This window comes from Ptychodera flava, chromosome 11, assembly GCF_041260155.1.
Source record: "Ptychodera flava strain L36383 chromosome 11, AS_Pfla_20210202, whole genome shotgun sequence".
NCBI classification, from domain to species: Eukaryota; Metazoa; Hemichordata; class Enteropneusta; family Ptychoderidae; genus Ptychodera; species Ptychodera flava.
In genome coordinates, this window is record NC_091938.1 from 40,242,750 (window position 1) to 40,261,497 (window position 18,748).

At 35.8% G+C, this 18,748-nt stretch overlaps 1 long non-coding RNA gene across 2 annotated transcripts; it reads left to right on the forward strand.

The window, feature by feature from the left end:
* The first annotated feature begins 821 nt into the window (after positions 1–821).
* Positions 822–10,746, forward strand: LOC139144268 (uncharacterized). 2 transcript variants are annotated; one of them, XR_011554798.1, is made up of 3 exons: positions 822–919; positions 1,654–2,503; positions 10,109–10,746. It is a non-coding gene; the product is annotated as an uncharacterized lncRNA (long non-coding RNA). The 2 variants fall into 2 exon arrangements; XR_011554797.1 differs by lacking the exon at positions 10,109–10,746 and having other exon boundaries at positions 1,654–2,890.
* Positions 10,747–18,748: the final 8,002 nt, after the last annotated feature.

The following is an 18,748-nucleotide window of genomic DNA, read 5'->3' on the forward strand; positions in this document are numbered from 1 at the left end:
TCTCAAGTGTGTGTACACACTTTGTAAGGATACATTAAGTATTGAAATATGCTGAAACAGCCTTGTACTCATTTGAGTAAATGATATTGGCACATTGGAAGAAAAGTGGCTATGGAGGGTGCTTCACATATAATTTTGCAGGATTACTGGGACAGGAAGAGTTAGTGGTGATACTACAGTGGAACTGAAGTTGTATAAATGGGGGACCAAAAATAAAGTTGGAATTGTTTTCTTGAGCAAATTTTAATACAGATCAATACCAATTATGCCAATGTAACACCTTAACATGTTTTATGTTGCTATGGGTCATTTTAGTACAAGAAACTTATCTCACATATACCGCAAAAAGTGAAAGAAAGAAGTTTATTATTATTATTATTATTATTATTATTACAGCTTCTGGCCCTTTAATATTAAAAAAATACTTATGAATTCACAATTTGATTGCCACCTTTTTACTACCATCATAAAACTCTGTCTGTAACTATGGGGAAGGAGTCCACAAGCCTACCACCATCTGTGAGAGAGTGGCTTTCTCCTCCTCCCTTCTGACAGACTTCTATACTACTATAAAAATAGTGTAGAACAAAAAGCTGGATTCAATGAAGATATTCTTTACTGGATGAGAAAGGAAGCTGAAAAGCGTTGAATGTCTGATGATGGATGGAATGGTGGCATTATGTTTGATGAGATGTCAATATAGGTACAGCATTTATTTTATGACTTACCACACAATCAAATGCTATATTATTTTCTGACATTGTTGCAAAAATATTTTAATACTTAACACTTGCGGTACCTTTTCACTTTTGATTCATTCTGGCAGACTTACAGATAAGCAAACATGGTGGAAAAACTCAACTGGTAGGATTTGTGGATATGGGGCGTGAGAGTGAATGCATCAATAAACTTCTAAGAGGTATGTTTACTCACCTACATGTATTATTTATTACTAGAAAATACCTTTCCAAATTACTATATATTACTGTTATTATATTATTGTCATGATAGAAAGTTTACATTCTCCTTTCAAAATTAAAACTTTTGTCAGTATTTTTTTCATTTCTTGTGGATAAAATTTGTTTACAATTATCCAAATGATGATACTGTGAGTTATTATATGAATTTTCCTGGACTTTTAAGGAATAAGTTTCATTTGCAGTAATGACTTTAAGGTAGAACGCACCTCGGGGACAGACATCAGACTCTCAAACTTTTACAGTTCTCTTCTGATATACCACATGTGGGGGTTCATTTTAAAGGTCTTGGTGAAAGAAAACTTTTCATCGGCTTAGTTTTTTGAAATTCGAAAATTTTTATTTTTCACCATAGGGTTAACACAGGGATGGCGGCCATTTTGAATTTCTAATATCGGTAAATCTTGGGTTATTTGTTTCTCTAGTACCAAATTTACTCGGTGACCCCCTATTTTTATTCTTGATTTTGAAGAGAATGATTGAAAGATTCCTTGAGAAAGTTAGAGCAAAAGTTTAAGTCATTCACTTTCGAGGTGCATATGACCTTAAAGAGCCATTCTTTACCTTATAAGAATGAGTCTGTTCTTTAAAGTTTCTTTTTAGTGCAGACATCAAATGCACTCAATACTTGCCAACAAAGATGCTATGATATGTTTACTTTATTGCTTTGTTACAGGGAATGACAAGAGGATATTGGCAACACATGTACTACAACTTGTCTGTCTTGCTGACAATGGGTTTAGATTTCCATTTTGTCATTTTCCTACAACTGAAGCTAACAGTACGGAAATATTCATTCTATTTTGGAAAGCAGTATCTGTCTTGCATCAATGGGGATTTAGGGTACAATATTTTTTCATCTTATGTAGTTGATATCCAGGTGTGATTTTATGACAAGAGTTTATTTAAGGTGTAAGTTTACAACAAAGCTGCAACCTGATAATTTATGTCTGACACTGATTTAGGTTGCCAGAAATTATTGATGCCTGTTGGTAATGAATGATGGTCATTTTATAAAAGTGGACTCATGAGATCACATGGAAAAATATTACAAGAGGTGCAATTCTAACATGTACCTTTCTTCCTGCTCATCTTTAAAATACACTGTATAAATTCACAGATTTCACAGAAATTGCTTTTGTGAGTTCTAAAAGTGGTTACATTAATATAATCTATGCCAACTATCAGTAGGCCATAGCAGATAATTTTACACCTTCAAACTTCAAACTTTAGTAAATTTGGTACAGTGCACATCACAGAATCTGAAATCTCACAAAGAACTATGTGTTTGAACAAACTAGTAAGAAAAGAAGACAATCTGAAGTAATGCAAGTCATAGATAAAAACTTTAGTTTTTTCAGGGTTTGATTTTTAAGTATGGATGGGTCTAGCAATAACAGGGCTTTCCTGAAGATGAATTTCACAGATGAGAGTGGCAAAGTAAAGTGCACAGAGAAAGGGTTAACTGCATTTTACCAGTCTGAAAAACAATGACAATTAAATTGTCCTTCATTATGGATCCATCAGTAAGTATTTGACTTATCTTACCTAAATGGACTTTTCTGGGGTGTGATGAAATCCATTTGATGCTCTGAAGGATTATTCAAAAACAACAACCATGAATAATGTACACCTGAAAAAAATGCAAAGTGAAATATGTTAAGCATGAAGAGTTCAGAGTTGTCTACTCTTGCATTTCATGTTAAGCATAGAGACAACCATTTTTGAGCAACAACAATATAGTGTATCCTATGGCAAACTATAATGATAATTGTTAGATGAGTAGATATGGGTAGTGTCTTATACTTTGCTATGCAGTTGACTAGATGTATGCTAATTCTGTGGATATTTTGACATACAGCACCTGTAAATTGAACATTTCATTTTTTGTGCTCAGTAAAGTTAGTACCTGATATCTGGTTTCACTGTACTCTTTTAGTTGTTATGAATATATTTATCACCTCAAAACAGAAAAAGTAACAGATTCAATGATATTGTTGACATACTTTGTCTGAATTAAAAACTCAAATTGATAGGCATGAGTGCAATCAAAAGTAATGCATACAGTATGTTGTACAGGAGATAAATCATTCTGTCCAATTACCAAACAGTTTCATACATTTGCTTTAAGTGATATGCCTGTAGTAATAAAATGATGCACAATATTATTATTTGCCAATCGGATCCTAAAGAGGCACAGTATTATCAATTATATCATACCAGTACATTGATAGCACAAATACAACAATCTGATTGGTCATGATGTGAAAAGAGCCGTGGTATATTGGAAATGTACTACCCCGGTAGGCTGGCATATGCGCGAGCTTTCGTCTTGAGCAAAAATCCTTTTTTGACTTTCCCTGCCTGAATTTCAAATCAATATACTTATGATATAACAGCAATAAATCACACCCAGTGACAGTATACCACTCAATTTTGACCAGTTAACTTCATATATGCACGAGCGATAGCGAGTGCATATATGAACTGGTCAAAATCTCGTGGTATACCATCGGTGGGTGTGATTTATTGCTCTAGCAAACAATGCCACCTAAACATGCCACCTAAGGTCAGTGACAGATCACTATATAATATTTTACTTCACTTTACTGGTAGAATTTGCTACCTGTAAATAGTGTAATGATTTCAAATTCTCATGTGTTCAGAAAAATTGTTGAAGCAACTACTCCTGGAGATGTGACAGCTTCCCACTGCATACTAGGTAAAATGAGACCTGAACATTCTCTGTGATACCAAAGATTACACTTGTCACAACATAGCCACTGATCCTCTTCTGCACCTCCAGTTCCCCAAGTACCCCACACACAACTCCTCTTGTTCAGGTGTCTCCTCGGAACACCATAGGCTTGACACATGAGTATAAGGTCATTCATTTTGGTGAAATTACTGTGCTTTAGGAAAGTCTTATAAGTTAATCAGTGACTTTAATTTATAATGGGAAGAACATTTATTCTTGGAATTATCTCCTTGGAGAAGAGCCATGTTAAATTAGTTCTTATCACTCTGCTTCTTTTTTGATTCCAGAACAGCTTTGTCATATGCAATTGTCTTCTTTCTGTTGAGATCCATTAACAGGTCCTTGCAAAGTTGACTGTTCAGTACATTAATATACTTAGAGACTACAGCACTGTACAACTTGTACACAACTTCAATACCGTTATAGACATCATCTAGTATGGCCCTGCAAACATTAATATGTGAGCTACTGTCTTCATCATCAGGCATCTCAGAAGTGCATGGTGTTTAATTTCTTGAAAAGTTTGGTCTAAATTTGAAACAAGTCTTTATCAGCCAGCATGGCATCTTCTATTTGCTGCAGGGTACTTGCTTCAACACCAGTCCTTTTCAAGACAGTTTCTTGTTGGACCCTTTTTTTTACATGAGTTCAATAACAAACTTGTCACATTTCATCTCTAATGTGGCAGCATAGGCTACTTTTACATTCTGGTTTCTCTGTATATTGCTTCTAATGATTTGATATGTGGTGAAGATTCTGACAATTTCTTCCAGATGTTCAAGGGCATCTACATGTTGATGATAATATTGTGCTTCGTGAGGTTTCTTGTACATGTAAGTTCTGACTAGGTTTTCATACTATTTGTCCCAACTGGGATACGATTTCAATAAAGGCTTACTTTACTTTACTTTACTTACACATCCCTGCGATGTAGCGTACCTTTCCTTTAGAATCTTCAGATATACTGACACATGTATGCAAATGTTGTTCAGAGACTGTCAGAAGTACGTGTGTTACCTGGTCACTATAGTGGTGCAATACCACTCTGAATTTCTGTAGCCATGCAGCAAGCCCAAACTGGTCTTCCGATGGCTGTATTTCAAATAAGTTGCTGCATAATGCCATCTACTCCATAGATATAAATTTTTGCAGGCAATGTAATAGGTTCGAGTATGGCTTTCCTCAACTTTGGTGGTTTCACTTTGAAGATGCTGGTCCACAAACATGAGTACTTTGGTGCCAACTGCACCAATAAAGGTATTCAATCTGTCCTGCTTCTTTTCCAGGGACTTAAAGAGGCAACCCGGTTTTCTTGCTGTTTTGTAACAGGATTTCTTACCGACATTGCTGCCAATATGTCTTTGGAAAGCAAACATGATGGGGTACCTTAAGTAGTATGTCCTCCAAAGCTGTGATGATTGCATCAATGTATTGGAGTTCATTTTCACTAAATTCGTCTGCATCACACAGAGGTGCTGTAGTCATTTGTGTTGGAGGGTTATTATCCTCTGTTGTGATAGTTGTTATGCAGCATGATCCATCTTTGACCAATCTTGATTATTTAATTTGTGCATAGAAATCTCTGACAGCCTTTTGTGTTGGTGTACAACATGCTGTTTTGAAGTTGAGAAGATGTCGATCCCTTCAATGTAAGTGGCTCTTCCAATTGAAATGGCTACCTGTCCTGGATGGTATATATGGCTGCAGTCAATTTTAACTTCATTCAAAGTCTATCCTTATGCCTTGTGGACTGTAATGCCATATGCATGTCAAGTGGAATTTGTTTGCGCTGTACGTGCCAGGATTTCTGTTAATTTTGTTATGGAATTTACCTTGGATTATTTTATTCAGTTGTACCGGCCAAGTGTTTGACTGGGAGGAGAACTCCACTAATGCGAGAACCTGGAATTGAAAAGTGCAGCTTTAATGACACAAGAAACTACCGTACATATCTGAGCATACTATAAAAAAATTCAAAGATATCATCATCACACATGTACAATTATAAGACTGTCAGTTTACTTTAAGTTTGTATTTAATACATATGTTACTGTTAAAGTATGCTCTTTGGTGTGGGATGAGAGTTAGGCCAGGGAGGTGTAAAATTATGAAACAGAGGGGTTGGAACACTGGTTGAAAATAGATAAGGTGTGGGATTAAGGCAACGTGGCCCACAATTAATCGCATTTTGAGCAAATAGAATTGTGAGAAGATGGAGTTTTTAGTGGGCAATGTAGCAGTAAGTTTTCATAATTGGGAGTGATTCAGTGTGCAACATCTGAGATAATTATCAATTGATAGCTTACACAATAGTTCAAGTGTATTCTCATTTATACCTGGCCATACTTCAGTTATATATGCACTCCAAGGTGATCAACATTAGATAATGGGTCTATATGACTTACTTGTGTCCAAGAATGTTCAGATGTAATATCCATGACAACCACGTCACCTACATGTATGAGCAACAGAGCCTAACACCTGGAGTGCAGAAAAAAACATTCTAAAATGGTCTAAAGTTACAGCCTAATACAGGCATAAATGGCTGAATATAAAAATAGAATGTAGTGATAACCAGTTATGACTGAAACTTAAAAATTTGACCATTTTCCTGTTTGTTTTGATTGACTATGTTAATTTACAGAGAACTTACAATTACCTGTCTACCTACATTAAAGAAATATTTTGTCTTGGCAGGAGAAAGCTTTTCCAGTTGGCTGTTTGATGGACTTGTAAAATGATCACTTGATCACTTTGGTCTGAGAAGATCAGAGGTGAGGGACAATAGACCTGTGCCCAGTATGTGAAACATCATAATCAAGGCTGCTTGTATGACTTTCTTTACTCTCAATGACTTTTCTACACTGCCATCATCACAAACATTAGTCATGAATAGTCAATCAACATGTATCCAATCACTTTGAATCATTCATGTCATATTTCAACAATTTTCTTTCTTAAAACTGTCTGAAGTAACAATGTCATGTATACTTTTGAAATAGTGGTATATTTAAGGCAAGTCAGTTCTCTATGGCTGCATTCACAAAAAATGGTGGGGGGGAGGGCTGGAGGAATCATGACTGAAATTTAATTTTTTTATCAGATTCCCCCTCAACACACAAAAACTGTTCAAGTCCCCGTCTATATAATCAAAATTTTTCAAGGCCCCCCACTCCAAATTATCAGATAGCTGCATATTTAGAAATGCACGCAGAGAAAAAAACATGTATTGCGTGAAATAATCACCTTGTTTTGGTTGGTGATTATTTCCTGCCAAATATGCTAATTTTCACCCCAGAGGTCTTAAATCTGCAACCAAATATTCTTGCTCGGCGTCTACAACCTCTCAACAGAGATAACACAGTAATTGTGGCCAGTTTGAATTTCAAATGCTGTATTAGATAATATTCTGTAATTTATTTCTCTAGTACCAAAATTTGGGCGATAAACCCTGAATTTTATATTTGATTTTGAAAAAGAATGGTTGAAAGTTTATTTGAGAAAAGTTTTTCATTCCGAGGTGTGAATTGAATAATAGCACTCACCACCTTAATGTTTGCTTGTGGTCTTTAATGTTTTATTCTTTTGTCTTATGATGATATTTTCTCTGCATTGAAACATCACAAAACTTTTGTTAGGGCAGGATAATCAAAAATGCAAACACAGTCAATACTACGCTCAAAATATTTTGTTCAAGAATATGCTATTTTAAAAGCTTTTCTAACAGAACAAACATGTCCCTAGTTATCAAAGGCTAAAGTAATTGAATTCTTTGTTTTGTGTTCACTCAAAATTTTAGATAAGCGAGTATGAGCGGTTCAAAAACACAGAAAATTTAATTCACATATCTTAGATTCATTTGATTATTTCCACTGATGCAAATACTCACCCTTAAGAACCAAAGCAGAAACTTTTTTTCCTTTCCAGCTCCATAATTTGCACTACAATGTGACATTCTGCAAGTGAACAGATGTTTCAAGCGCATTTTACAAAATTAGTACACAAAGATTTGAAGTTAAAAAAGCTAAGCTAAAGTCCTATGTGTTTTTTCATGACAACTTCCAAACACAAATGCCCACTGGGACATAAAACAAAGAATTTATTTATCGGCCAAACCAACGTTTAAATAATGCAAGCTACATTGGACGTGGCAAATTGTACTGAGATATTAAAGTTTTCATTTTTAGTCATAATACCATATTGTAAATGCTATATGTTGCCCATGAGAAATTTGGCAACAAGATATCAAATGCAAAATACTGATAAAGGTTATGAAATCGTTATAAACTTTGATATCTTACTTAATATAACTTGCTTTATATATTCCATTTTTGTAAGACATTCCTCCAGTCATATAATTTTCATTAGAAGTAACTCAAAATTTCATGAAATACATATACTTTACAGTTTCATAGAGTTTTGCTTCTATATTTAAAAGGTACATGTTTTTTATGTGAGTTTCCAAGCATGGCAATTTTAAGCTACATTGGACATGACATTCAAGGTACATGCATGTAGGGCAGGAAACGACAGAACAAGATTTGCTTCAAAAGAGAAAAATAATGTGCCTCCTCATGATTTTGCTGCTGCTTGTATGAGAATGTCTGTACAAGTCAACTGCTGACAGCAAAATGACTGATCTTTTGCAGGATGTGACACATTGGTACACACAACTTTGATCGAGCTATACTATTGGTTGCCATGCAATTGCTGCTACAAAGTTTTCACATGAGGTCTGGTTATGAGACATTGTATCAACTCTTGCACAGGTGTTTACAGCAGTACAATGACCCAACAAAACATTGATATCAAAGGTGACACAAAAATGGTAACACAGTAGTGTTACAACAGTAGTGCCTGTATACACAACACACCAAGGAAGGTCAAATAGGCATAATATAGGTGAAAGAGACTGCCAAAAATATTTTTCTGTATACTAGCTAGCTAGCTAGTGATGCAACTAGAAATCTTAAATGAGTCACATAGATATATGATTTTTTAGTTTGGCTACTGGTAACATGCTAAAAATGGTAAAATTTGACTCAAATTTGTCAAATTAAGAAAATTCTAGCTTAGTGACCAGTCAAAATGTTATTTATGTTTTGAAATATTGCAAAGCTCATAAAACAATGCATAAACATAGCGTCAAGGACACTGTGCTCACATTCAGTTTGAATTGGTCCATTCAAGAAATATTTAAAGCAAAAAATCAAGGACGGCAAAAGTAAATAAAGTCTGCAACTTAGGTACTGGAGGTCATCTTTAGGAACATACATATCAACTTCTGTAGCAATGGGATAAGCAGATCCTACATACATACTTTAAGTATGTATGAACAGTAAAAATTGTCTAAATTGAACACCAAAGGGACTGACAAAATTGTTCAGTTTAGAGATGTCTGGTTTATAGATTCATCGCCTGCTCTGTGTTGTGCACTGCAGCATGTGCATCACAGTGTTGCTTTTAATCCTGTGGTACGCCTTGTGCAAAGAATTCTTAACTTTAAAACGGTAATATTATATAGGGCTCAGCCCTTGGTGTCGCGCCAGGGGTTAAGATTGGCAATGTTATTTGTATTGATTCATGATAAAATGTAATTAATTGTTATTTCATAAACGTTTATATGACAACTATGCCCAGTTTCCCTCTGATGAAAGCAGTTCACGTACGTACACGACGTCAAACCCTGCAGCAGTGCAGGTATAGATTTTCTGTAACGTGTAAAAATTTTGGATAAAATTGGCAATTTTTACAATGATAACAGCCTATCGCGTTAAACAAGGGACGTATTGTGCAATCATTATCGTTGCAATGGTAACCGCACTGCCCACCTTCCACTTGCAAGCTGAAAACTACAGCGTAACAGCGTTCCGTCTAAAACAGGCAATTTTGAATCTAATTATTGACACAGGGGGCGCTCTTCTAAAATTCAATCCCAGCATTCTTTGCGTATGCCCCCGTTCATATGCACGACAGTTTTCTCCCTTTATCTATATTAACGATATTTTGTATCAGCGATAAGGTGCATAATAACATTTACTGGCTAATAAAGGTATTTTATAAATGGCATGTTATATAATAGTAATTTCTTTCGTATTTGTTTATTTACGAGTACTCAAAAATAAAACATGGCGGCGCCCATGAAAGAAGGGTACACTTCCGGTTACTCGCATAGTATATTATGAATAAGCGCATGCGTAGTCAGTAAGCCGCTGGCGCGACTAATAAGGAGGTAAGAATGTGAAATGTTTTTGTTATGTCAAGCTAATCAAATGGCAGTGCCAGATACTCTGAATTCAGAGACAGCACGGAGACAAATCGGATGGAGTGGTTTTCAAAGTACTTTTATCTAATAATATATTCATATTCACAGTTCACATCCAAAAACAACTCTACAATGGACGTGGCATGGAAAACTTTCAAAGAAGCTGTGAAAGAAAAGCGAGTAGGTAAAAGAAAGGTGAGGAAAGACCATAGAGACTTTTTAGGTTGGTATGCACAATTTACGTTGTTGCAATATTGATACAGCCTACAGGCCAAAACTTTCAGCCAATCATCCGTTCATTGGCAACGAGACAAAATGGGCTTTGGTTGTGAAAATGTCAGTGACTCTGACAGGCTACACAAACTTTACAGGAGTAAATGTACAATGTGTTGTAAATAGGACTATTTTTGCAAATATTCAAAGGTCTAAGTTAAGTAGTGTGGGTGCATAACATTGGTTTCCATTTCTGCATTTTTTATCTCATTTGCATATTCATCCTTAATCCAAAACACACTTAAGGTACCAAATCTCAAGCTGATTCGTGGCAGTTTCCATGAAAACTGTGTGGGCAGAGAGATGGCAGACATGGACAGCAACTTACCACTATATAGCTACCTGTGCCATATTTATGTATGGCACCAGGAAGCAAGTTATATTCTGTATATGATGGTGGATATGTTAAAATGACTTCATGCTTTTTTTCTCTCTTGTGTGCAACAGGTGAACAAACTGTGGTGCAGAGGCTGTCATCAGAAGTAACAGGCAAAGCCTAGAAGTATTCTCGATTGACTCAGGAGAGTTTGCGCCATTCCAGTATGATGAACTTACCTTTGACAATATTAAACAAGCATGCGAAAGACATGTTTTACTGATATTTTTGGAGAATCAATTCATTTTCACAGTGATATGCTGGAGGACAAGAACCATGTGTAGACTTGGATCAGATACCAAACTATGGTCTGATTCATGTACGGTTTGTATCACACCCTAATGACTGTATCAAAAGTGATTAGCAATTCCAGATTGCCAATTGGCAAGAAGAAGTGTGTAACACTAGAATCAACTCAGTCAAAGCCTTCTCAACTTCCTCCCATTAAGCTGTGACAACTGTGCAAAGTCTGTCAGTTTCAGATATGCTAAAACTAGGAAAGGTCTTTAATGAGAAACTTCCACAATCATCAGTCTGTTTTCATTTGACATAAAACACATGGCGTGGCCATTGATGCCAAAATCAGTTGAGTTCACTATTGAAAAAAACAGTTTGGTTCAGGAGGGTTTTGTGAGGCATTCACAGCCACTAGCCAGACTCCAAACTTTAAGTCGTCTATTTGGGTGATTAAAAAGTATCTTCCTGATGCTGTGAAGACAATAGAGGAAACCAACCAAGCTACTGAACAACATACGCAAAAAGTTGTTCAGATGTACTCCTTGGCAAAGAATTTCACTGATCAACTTGCACACCAACTTACAAAAGAAAGATGTGTTACATGAGTATGGGCAAACAGTCCAATATAATAAGATTTTCCTGCCCAGGGGAAATAGACAGGAAGGAAGAATATGTAACTGTTGAAAGTTACATTGATGGGGAGTTTGTCAAGTACACCAATAATAATGGATATGCAAAACCAATACTGAATCTTTGAAACAAAGCAGAGAGTCTTACTCATTTCTCATTTCAGAAGTCTGGAAAAGAATTGCTGGTAATGGAAATTGAAGGGAATGGGTACCATCTGTTTGACCCTGAAATTGCTTCAAGAAATTTGATGAATGATGATGATGAATTTCTGTTAACTACCAGCAATTTAGCAGAACAAGAAGGTCTGATAAGAACATAATATGAACGCCCCGATATCTTTTTTATTATTAATAAAATAACATAAGCAAGTTTTGTGTCTGTTAAACTTTCATTTATGTTGATAAAACCTATGCTTATATTTGAAAATGGACATTGGTTTTAGTACAGGTTTCATTAAGTCCCAAAGCAATTTCCAGACACCACCAACAGATCGCTAGCACAGCTCCTGCATATACATAAATATACATAATGGCAGAAAATGGTACATCCATGCCATACTGGTCTGAAGAAAGTTCAAGATCTATTGTCCAGATACCTCTTGAGGATAGTTACTTGTACCGATTGACGTACAGTGGTATCTCAGTTTCCGAATGCAACTGGTTTGCACTTTTCATTGGTCACAACGTAGTACAGATGGCTGTGAGGTATGATGCTCTCAACAACCAATTTGTACCCCAAGATGGACATTGGTTATCGAATAGGCGGGGTGTTAGTTATTATGGATGCTTTAAATTCACAATAACTGTAAAAGACTGCATGAAAGTCTGTTGTGTTATATAACAGCCAGCACCCCCCCACCCCCCAGTACCAATTATTTTTTCTATCACAATATCATGTAGATGTTTGTAGCATACTTGCATTTATATAGTAAACCAGTGTCCCTGTGATTTCCCTGAGATCTCACACCAACATGAGTCATTAAGTGGAATATAGTTGCCCCATATATGTGGTTTAATATCAGTCAAGATTGTTGTGGTTGATATCTGGAGACCATGATGTCTGCATTATAAAAAGAAAGAATTGCCAAGAAAGACAGTACAATGCCAAGGGCCAAGAATTTTTCAAGATTTATATTCAAAATAGACAACAGCAAGCCAAGTGGGTAGAAAATCAGGCGAGTGTTCTTCCAAATGAGACTTTTTAGATTGATATCCTTCACACCTTAATATATCCGTACTGTTGCAAATATCAGTGATATTTTACTTTGTTCAAACAGGTCAAGCTCATTCTGCAAGTAGCAACGTATCCAAGGTTGCCAGTGCTGAAAGTAATGGTTTTGAGTCAAGCAAGACAACAACATTCAAATTCAAGCTGAGCAGCAATATACGGTACAATGTGTACAAAACAGGAAAAAAATTACGAGAACTGTCAAGGATGAAACCAAAAGTGAGGGTCTGCTTTGTAGTAGACTGTGAACTTCCAATAAAGTTTCAGAAGAACATCAACATAATAGAATCATAGATTGATTTCTCTACTGAAGACAGAGAAATTGCAATACGAAGCAAAATTAAGAGATGTGGTATTTAAAAGTGTACATTCTACTGGTAAATCGTTCTCCTAATGTGTCTTCATAAAGCCCAGCAGTGTTAGCGTGTTTGTATTTTAGCTGTTTGGTAAATCCAGATACAGACTGACAATAGTAATTTTCATTACAAAAAGTCAAATGTATAAATAAATAGAATTTAAAGCATGCTGAGAACAAGAACTATACATGGTACTTCTGATTAAGTGTACAAAAATGCTGAAGGCCACCATCATCAAAATTTCTGCCTGTAAGAAATGTGCAGGTCCAAGTGCTATATGTTGCTACCTATAAAACTGTGAACAATGTATATAAAGGTCAGAATGAAAGTATCATGTAAAGAAAACCATCAACTGTCACTCAGTCTCATCATACTACTCCCTTCAGCATTCTTCCCCTTTCTATTTCAGTTGGTGTGAAAATGCCCATAACGCCTTACAAAACATGATTATTTTTTTTTTAATGTGAAAACAGATGATTTTGTATTCTTGGTTACTAGGTATCTCTAGTCGGTTCCTAATTAGATGAACCAGTTGTTGCACCAGGATATGAATTAAATGGCAAATGACTTAAAAGTTTGGTTGGCCCGGGAAGGTTGTATGTCGAAGGGAAAGGTTTTAAGGTACCAATCATTTTAACTTGTTGTCTGATAAAGTTACATAGCCATGGATATGTTCTTAGACGTCAACTCTGAATTGCCAGAACATTGGTTATACTGCAGTGTATAAGAGGATTTCACTATATAGTGTGTAGATGCATTGGCAATCTGAAAATCTGATAGTATGTGGACTAAAGAAGACTGACACGGCTGAAACAGAGCTTTGGCATAGGTTGTATTTGCTGATAATACACCACATATCATGCATGTACAGTTTTGCACATTAAGTGAAACAACCTTGTATTATTCCATCTGACAGTACCAGTATGTACATGGTTAGAAATTGTTGTTAACACAAACCTGTTCCTGCTTCATCTGAAAATCATAACTGTACATGTACTTATATATATAGAAATTGGCAGATATTTTTTTCCAAATACATGCATCTCTGATTTCTTGCATGGTGCAGACCTTATACCCTGTACATCAGCATTTCAGTCCTGTGATCAACTTATCATTAGATACTATTAGCATATTAGCTTGCATACACATACATCAATTGGGCCCTGTGAATGAATTGTCTGGCCACTCTAACAGGCTCTGTTGTGCAGGCTTTGCTGTGTCTATTCTGGCAGAGTAGAGATATACGTTTTTGCCTTTTATGTCAGTTGCTTCCAGTTCTAATCAAGATGTTATTACTTTAACAAGTTGTGTTGACATCAAAGAAATAAAAAAATTTACACAATTTTTATAACCATAACCAGGACTCATTTTTTACATTGATTGATTAAACACACCTTTTTTTCACCCAAAAACATTTCTTACAACAAAACTTTATTTATGTATCATATTGACAATTTTTTCGGTGTGTGACTTTTCAACTTGCATGGACCCTGGCTGACATATGCATAGGGTGCTACTTGCAGTTTAAGACAGCACAAGTGACGAAAGTACTACAATGTTAATATGGAGGGCTAGACACAAACTAATTAAGTTAAATATGACTTCATTGAATCTGATATATTTTTTGCAAACACTGGTTATTTCAGGCCAGCTGTTCAGAATGCTGATGGAACACAAATCAAACATCAACCTGTGTATTTTGTCATAAAACATTCAAGTTGATGAAAATCTTAGTGTTGGTCATTCTGAATGGCCATTGCACAAGCTGTTTCTAATTCTCGTAAGAGCTGAATAATGATACAACATAAAAGTCATGAGCCAACAAGAAAGACAACGGCACATAAGCTTTGCTGAAACATTTTTATTAGAAAATATCATGACAAAACATTTTAAACACTACAACAATCAAAGGCACTCTTTTTGTGTGAGTTGAAGAGACGCATGTGACTGCAATGACTAGACTGCAAACATGGTACAACATTGTAAAGAAAGGTGCTGGAAAAGATACAACACTAAATTTATACTAAGACATACAAGCTATACCTTAATTGCCATAAACAGGGAATATGGACTCTGATTAAACCTTGATCAGCAATTTTTAGTAATTTTTCGTGTAATTATTACAATTTCTTGATTTTACTACCTGAAGGGTAAACGGCCAGCATTTAGCTTCAACACAACCCTTATGTATAGAGTCAGCATTGTTCTTGTTAAAACTGAATTCATGTCCAGATCAAAAAGTATTTTTCAACAATAACAATGGTTGTTACAATAATACAGAGTGTTGCCAAGCAGAATATTAGGTATCCTTTCATGCTTTGGAGAGCAGAACAAAAAACTGAAATTGCTACAGAGAATAAAAAATACTGATAAAAACTGCCAAAAATTACACCTTAAATGTTGAACATTTGATAGGTTAAAATTACATATAAAATCACATGAGATTTTCTTCTTACAAAAATAGATAACTACGAAAAAATACTCAAAGCCACTGAAACTATCAACTTTTACATGTATTTTATGAATGATGAAACTTTAGTTTGCAAAATTCTGTTAATGACCTTTGTGTGACCTTAAATGATGCCGTTTTGGTGTATGGCTATTCCACATTTTATACATAACCAAACTAATTATAATTTCTACACTATATTATATTTACCTTAACTTGAGCACAGCTTTTCTGATTGAAAGTTTTCCTGCGGATATATCCGATAAAAATTAAAAACTACATTAGCTAATGTTTTAACTCAATCTTTCCAACTCCTAAGAATATGATACTAATTTAGACATAGTCTGTTTTGTCAGTTTTTGATATTTTGTAGTTTATGGACACAGAAAATTTCACTGTGCTAGCTTACATGGCTAGTCTTCAATTCAACCATAATAAAACACTGACTCCTTCAGTTGTGTTATAAAAGTTGAGTTAACCTAGCAATTGCGTATAAGAGTTGCATGGCATGTTCTTCTGTTTCTGAGTCTGACATCAAACTGGTAGACATGCAGTATACATATTAACCAAAATTGCCAGGATGTAAGGTCACCTAGGGTCATAAAGGTGGTACAAAGTAAACGTATGAGTGGGCTAGTCTAAAACAATCCCAAATTCCTGTTGTAAAAGATTTTTGTGGCATATGTTTCCACATATTTGGTTTAACCTCAAACTGCTTATATTCTGGACTCAATAAGTATTCCCCCATTCAATAAAGAGCTTTGAAGGTTTCTTGATCATCTTGATGCTGATTTTTTGTTATATTGTGCTGCTGGCCCTTAACTGTGCACCAATTATGATTTTTCCCATTTATAATAGTTTTATTTTTACTCAGAAAGTTCACACACTCTACTGCATTTTGCGTCTATATGGCAGGGAGACTACCAAGACCAGCCTGTTCTCTGACATTAGCCATCATGCATTTCATCATGTCTGCCTTGTGTGAAAGAGATTATGGAAAGAATTTTGGGGTCTATTTTGTGTATGTTCAATTCCCACCATTTTTCAGTGCAACTGCCAGTTTTAGTTTAAAATCATTTTCACTCGTTGAATCTAGTGCAAGTTCATTTCTGTTTTGTTTTGTTTTGTTTGTCAAATCAACTAATCCAAATTATCTGCTGTTGTATCTAAGGCCACAGTTCTTGGAAATTCCAAATCTGACAACTTCCATTTTATGTGTCTTTACTGTTGTTAAAACACAGCAAATGACCAGGTTCAGCTGTTCCAAAGAACTACCCTGGACCTTCCCTGAACTCAGTGTACAGTAGATTGCATGGTCATCATCTGTGCAAAAAAATTTAATTTTCCTTAACACAGGGTTGGCTGCTGCTAAGACACATATATACCTATATAGTAAAGGATTTTGTTCTTTGTTCAGTCCAAAATGCAGGATACATGGCCCAGCAAAAACTGGATGTTTTCCAGTCATCCGGCTAGTGATGCTTAAAGTAATAATATGCTGTATTTGTAATTAAGAATGGACCCAAGTTTAATGTTACATCAACTGAAAAATCTGAAAACTTGACTGAGTTTGTACACAACCTAAGTCAACCAATTTTTGTTTTGAGAAGTTAATGCACATCTCTGACATAAGCCTGATCATCCTCCTTTTAATGTGGTTTTGCAGTTGCTGAATGGCAGCAGAAATCCAGTCTTAATTGATCCCCAAAGTCCCCACACAATTTGTCTTGTTTTCTCTTTCTATTTTGATTGTAAACTTGGTTTATATTTTTAATAAATTCTGTGCTTCCAATTGTACTCTTGAGACCTTGGCAGGTGCCTCATTTTCAAGGGCACATTGTCCAGAGAACTAGATGATGTTTCTGGTTGAACTGCATTTTGCATCACCATGTGGTTGCAAATTAAATTAAGAGTACCTGCTTCTCCAGCCCAGCAATATTGGATATCCACAATTGATTGTACAGTTTCTGTGCCAATATATTCCACAGCTGCAATCATTCTTTGAAATTTGGTGTTTTTTAGTCCCCGCGGACGAAGTCCGGCGGGGACTTATAGATTGGGTCCCGTCTGTGCGTCCGTCCGTCCGTCCGTCCGTCCGTCCGTCATCAACAGTTTCTCAGACACTGCTAAACCAATTTCGTTCAAACTTGGCACAAAGGCATAGCACTATGACCTACAGATGCACGTCGATTTATTTTGTGATACGATCCAATATGGCCGCGAGGCGGCCATTTTGTTGCGATTTTCATGTCTTTGGACCATAACTCAGACATCCTTGAGCAGATTCTGTTCAAACTTGGCACAAAGGCATAACACTATAGCTTTCATATCCATGTCAAATTATTTCGCGATACGATCCAATACGGGCGCGAGGCGGCCATTTTGTTGCGATTTTTCATGTCTTTGGACCATAACTCAGACATCCTTGAACAGATTCTGTTCAAACTTGGCACAAAGGCATAACACTATGGCCTACATGTGCATGTCAAATTATTTTGCGATACGATCCAACATGGCCGTGAGGCGGCCATTTTGTTTGCGATTTTTTCATGTCTTTGAACCATAACTCAAACATCCTTGAACCGATTCTGTTCAAACTTGGCACAAAGGCATAACACTATGGCCTACATATGTATGTCAAATTATATTGCGATACGATCCAATATGGGCATGAGGCGGCCATTTTTTTGCGATTTTTTCATGTCTTTGAACCATAACTCAAACATCCTTGGTCTGATTTTGTTCAAACTTGGCACAAAGGCAAATTACTATGCATACATATGCATGTATCAATTAACCTTGTATAGGATCCAATATGGCTGCAGAACTGCCATTTTGTTGGAATTTTGCATGTCTTTGAAGCGTAATTCAAAGGTCATTACACCCATTTTGTCCAAACTTGGCACAAAGATCAAGCACTATGGCATACATATACGTGTCAATTTACTTCGTGACATGTTCCAATATTGCTGCCAGATTGTCATTTTTTTCCAATATCGCTGCCAGATGGTCATTTTTGGATTTTTTCATGTCTTTGAGGCTTAATCATATGCAAATATTCCTTAACCAATGTTGTTGAGACTTGGTACAAGATAAAGTACTATGGCATACATATGCATGTCTACTAATTTTATGCTATGATCCATATGGTCAATAGACAGCCATTTGATTTCAATTTCGGCGTGATTTTTTTATGTCTT